This window comes from Xiphophorus couchianus, chromosome 3 (genome assembly GCF_001444195.1).
Source record: "Xiphophorus couchianus chromosome 3, X_couchianus-1.0, whole genome shotgun sequence".
In the NCBI taxonomy this organism is placed as follows: Eukaryota; Metazoa; Chordata; class Actinopteri; order Cyprinodontiformes; family Poeciliidae; genus Xiphophorus; species Xiphophorus couchianus.
Window position 1 is genome coordinate 20139100 of NC_040230.1, and position 5043 is coordinate 20144142.

Consider the following 5043-nt stretch of genomic DNA (forward strand, 5'->3'; position numbering starts at 1 on the left):
ATATAGAAATGGACATTTTTTAATCTTTTTTTGCACTTTAACCTGACTGCCGGGTCAAATTGACCCGAACAGTATCTGTGTAAAAAGTAGACCTAGGGGTTGGTACAAATGTGTAAAACTAATAAATTTTCAATTGATATGTAGAGTTCACCTATTAAGACAAATAGGAAAAGTTTCATGCAAAAAAAATACTTCCAACTATTTTTAGAAAATTTTCAAACTTTAAAACGGGTCAATTTGACCCGGAACATAACAGGAGGGTTAAGCTCATGCGCAGCCTACAGCCTAATCCTACATACGTGGTTGCTGGGTTTGCAGAGTAAACGGTTTTGTCTTCATATGGTTTATTGTTCATAATTTGATTTTACTAACTTAACACTTTTGTTGCTTGTCTTCTAAAAGCTTCATGTCTAAACCAGCGGCTGTTGGAAAAGATGAAGAGCAAGCAGAGACTTTGAGCTGTGTGATTATTGTAAAGATATTTAATAAATTTTAATAGACCTGCTTTTGTTTCTGGGTGTTTTTCTCTTTCCTTTACAATCATCTTTTAGCTCTGACCTGATGAAGAAATAATGGCATCATTTATTATCAGTCCCCTCTCCTTTTCCGCCATGTACATACATCGCAAGTCTCCCGTAGAGCTGACATTTTTGAGATCTAAATTATTCAGAGAAGAATCTGTGATCCTCACCTAAACGACTGAAGAATCTTTCCTGCAGTAAAGAGCAGCAGATTCTCAGTCTGCTCTCAGGATTAGGGTTAGTTTCTTGCAGATGTTCAGACCACATGAGCTTCACCACTTACATTACATTGCATTGATGTAATATTGTGATTTTAACATTGCAAGTCACTGCTGAAGCCATTACAGTAAGATGCTGTGAAGACATTCAATAGAGACTCACATGATGCTCTGAGACAAACTCCACCCAATGCTAACTTTTCATTTCCAACCATCTTTCCTTTCACTATTTACCCAGTGACCTTCCTATATATAAACAGTTTGAAACCTATTCACCATTCAATGTTGTTTTTACATATCAACAAAATGTGCCTTTTTCATTAAAAAAAAGATACAAGAAACCCTTTAAGTGAAAATTGCTTTCTACAGAATAATGACAGGGGAAAGTATTTAGCATAAAATAAGTGACTGCATAAATAGTCAATGGATACACCTTTGGCTAAAGTCACAGCAGAGAGACTGACCTGAGGTTCTCAGTCAGGCTGCAGCTTTTTACTTCATTCTTCACAACTAAACTCTTCAAGCTTTGTCAGCTGTGAGCATCTCTTTTCAGTTCAGTCACTAATTCTAATGGATGTGTGTAAATAATATATTTGTGGTAATGTGAGGTGTTTGGTGTCCGTGGCGTCTGGTCTGATGGGCAAAAAGACAGAAAACTTTCTTCTATTTGACCGTGGAGTCAAACTCTAGTTGAGGTTTGATGAGAGGTTTCCTGTTGCCGCTCTCCCAGTAAGCTTTGACTGTTGAAGAACCGGGGCGACAGTTGTTGTTTCAGAGTTTCTCCCATCTCAGCTGGTGAAGCTTTTAACTTTTTCAGTGAAGTCAGATGTGGCGTCACGCTTTAGTGTCCCTCTGAGTTCAGTTTTTATGCACAGCCAGTTCATGCTGTTGGCCACTAGATGGCACCAAAAACACATCTAAACTTCCTTCTGTGATTTAACATAAAAAATTATATTTAATACTGCTTATCCACTAAAACTAAAACTATTGCATTTAGTATTTTAATGCACAGTTCAGGTTCAGTCCACTTTACACAGTGCTTTTTTAAAGACAGTGTAGAGTGAAAGAGAAAACTAACAGGTGAAATTTTTGTATTTGTTTAAACTTTGTATTTTTTACTTATTTCATGTATTTTAGACATTAGTATTATTATGTAAAGAATTAAAACTAGATCTCTAAATGGCAGATTAAAAAATACATGAACACACACACTCATACGGGCAATTTTGGAGTAGTAAGTAAGCCTTACAGTCATGTCTTTTAGATTGTAAGATGAAGTCGGAGTACTCAGAGAGAGAACATGTAAACTCTATGCACGTAGGAACCAAGGTGAAGATTCAAACACAGGCTTTGACCTTGCTATGACCTTCTGGCAGCAAGGTCATGGCAAATCCAGCTGTACCAACACGCAACCTAATATCTGCTTGGAACACAAATTTTAACTCCCTTTGTTTATGCTTGAGGAAAAGAGAATCTATAAATAAATTTATATTTTGTTTAATCAATTTATGAGATATTTGCACAATACAAACTGAAATGAGTAATCTTTGAGAGAAATCTGTTGTTGTAGGGAACAGGCTCTGCAGGTTGTTAAACATTTCTGCAATCGCCAGCAGAAATGTGTCAGTCATCCAAAGCTTCTATCCTGCTATGAGCTCAAGTGCTAAAAGCAGAGACCAGGAAAGATGAAGGTGGAAAATTACATCATTCTGCACCGCAGAAAATAATAGGATGCGATTTTAAAAAGCTTGCAAACTTCATATTTTCAAAATAGAAGACGTGTGCTTCTTGAATACGATTTATGGTGAATGACAAAATCCGAAGAGCAGCAGCACACAGAAAACACAATGAGTGGTTAACAAATAAAATGCACACTGAGAAACACTTCAGCCTGCAGCGCCAACCTCTCTCTGGGATGCTGTAATTTAGCTGAGAGCACAACTTTCCCAGTAGGATATCAAACAAATGTTAGAGTTGCACAAAACACTTGTTGTTAAAATGTACTTGTTGGTTACTTTTCAAGGCATGGAGTCCAAGGTCAGATGCCTGACATGATTACAAAATTTTGTCCATGTAAAGGAAACATTTTTGTGTAAGAACAAAACTGTTGGGCAATTAGCTTTGATAAAAAGCATTTACACTCCTTGAACATCATTACCACAGACTCCTGGATTTTAGTTGGATTTTAATATGATCAGTAAAAATGAGCATATTCCATATGAAGACGGAAAGTAAATGCCGCAACCGCAAACCTACGAAGTTGTGGCTAAATCAGAGGTGAGTAATTCAGGTCCTCGAGGGCCGCTGTCCTGCAACTCTTAGATGTCTCCCAGGTTCAACATGCTTCAGTCAAATAGTTGAATCACCTTCTAAGTGCAGTCAGGTTCTTCAGAGTCCTGCTAATGACCTCATTATTTGACTAAGGTGTGTTAAAGCAGGGACACATCTGAAGGTTGCAGGACCTCGAGGCCTGAAGTTGCGCACCCCTGACCTAAATGCATAGTTCCCATTGTAACTCAAGGGGAACTGAAATAATGCATAGCTCAGGTACAAACACTTGGAAATCTGGGTTTGGGGGTTGATGTTGGGGTCTAATACTAATGCAAGACATTTTCAGATTTTACTGATAAAGCAATTTTCAAAATTATGCATACTTTTCCATCTGCTTCTTTACCTCAGGGTACTTATCCACCACAAAAAACCCTATAAATTTGGATTATGTAATTACACCAAAGTGGTCAAACCCGTTTCTCTAAACACTTTAATTGCTTTAAAACAAACTACTTCAGGTTTCTCTGTCTGTCTCACAGGGAATACTAGGGAAATGAGTTTGGCAATTTCAACACCCAGGATGTTGTGCATCTTTACATGACTCAGAGAAGAACCTGAAAAGTCTGTAAGTGTTTAATTTGCAGGTCACCAGACAGCACTGAGGCAACAACATAGCTGCACTACTGCTGAATATCCTCAAACTAACAATGCTCTGATTGGTAGATGACGGCTCCACCTACAGACCAACAACTGCGGTAAATGAAGCATTGGACAAATATGTTTTAAGAACATATATCGGCAATATATTTTAATATATTCCTCACTATTTCGCATTTATTTCAACTAATACGTTTCTGTTTGAAATCAGTGAGGATTAGCAAAATTGAAGGTTACTCTGCAGATTTAATACGTGTGCAAGTTGGAATGAATGCAGCCAATAATAATGAAAACTCGGATGACTTCATCCTTACAGAGTGGAAACCTGTTCACCAGCACAGAAATGTTACACTCTAAAATCAAACACTGCGCTTGCTTTAATTTTTTGTGTATGAATGTAAAGTTTGAAAGGTTGCTCATACAAGTTTTCAATTTTATGGGTCTGTGTTCAGGTACAGCAACAATCAGCAGTTTTATTTTAGACAAAAGGCATGTCTCTGCATGTTCTGCTATATTATGCAAACCATGCAGGCAGCCTGGATGTACAAGGATATTGTTGTTCTCTGTCTTAGGTGAATGTGACTCAAACAAGATTAACTGGATGGAATGATTTGATATTTATGTGTGTGACACATTATTTAAATGGAGGAACTACATGTAGCCGTTCCTGTTAAGAAACAACCAGGTTGTGTTAAGTAATAACTCCGAAGTTATTTAATAGTTGTTGCTTTGCGCATGACCACGATGCGCAAATTTGTGTTAGTGCCAAAGTAAAACAATTGTATTTTAAATAATATAGGTGTATATATTTATAATTTTTTATATACAATTAAAGAAGTGTTAACAATGAACTGAATGGAAACAGAGAGAGAAAAAAGAAAAGTCAAATAAATAAATAAAAAAAGTCAGTGGTCGAATCATCAAATTTGCAACAATAAAATGGTTATTCAAGAAAATACAATGCATAATAACTACTACTACTACTATTGTTAGTAATAATAAATAAAATGACAATGATAATAATACATATTATTACTAATAATAATTATAACTAATATTAACTATTATTATTATTATTATTATTATTATTATTATTATTATTTGTGGCAAAGGAGTAAATATGCCAATTATCTTAGTGTGCAATATGAGTTACATCCAAAGATCAGATCAACTTTAAGAAAAAAAGTGTTTGAAAAACACAAACTTATTTTATTTTATTTGAAAACTTCCTAAAAGTGACATGACTTTCGTCCAAGCCCCACTAACCTGTTTTACCCACACGGTGTCGGAATGGAGCTCACCCTCTGTTTGACCCCGCCCTCTCCGGTTAACTCCCCCCGTGACGCCAGCAGAGTCCTCCCAATGCGGGGGCTTTG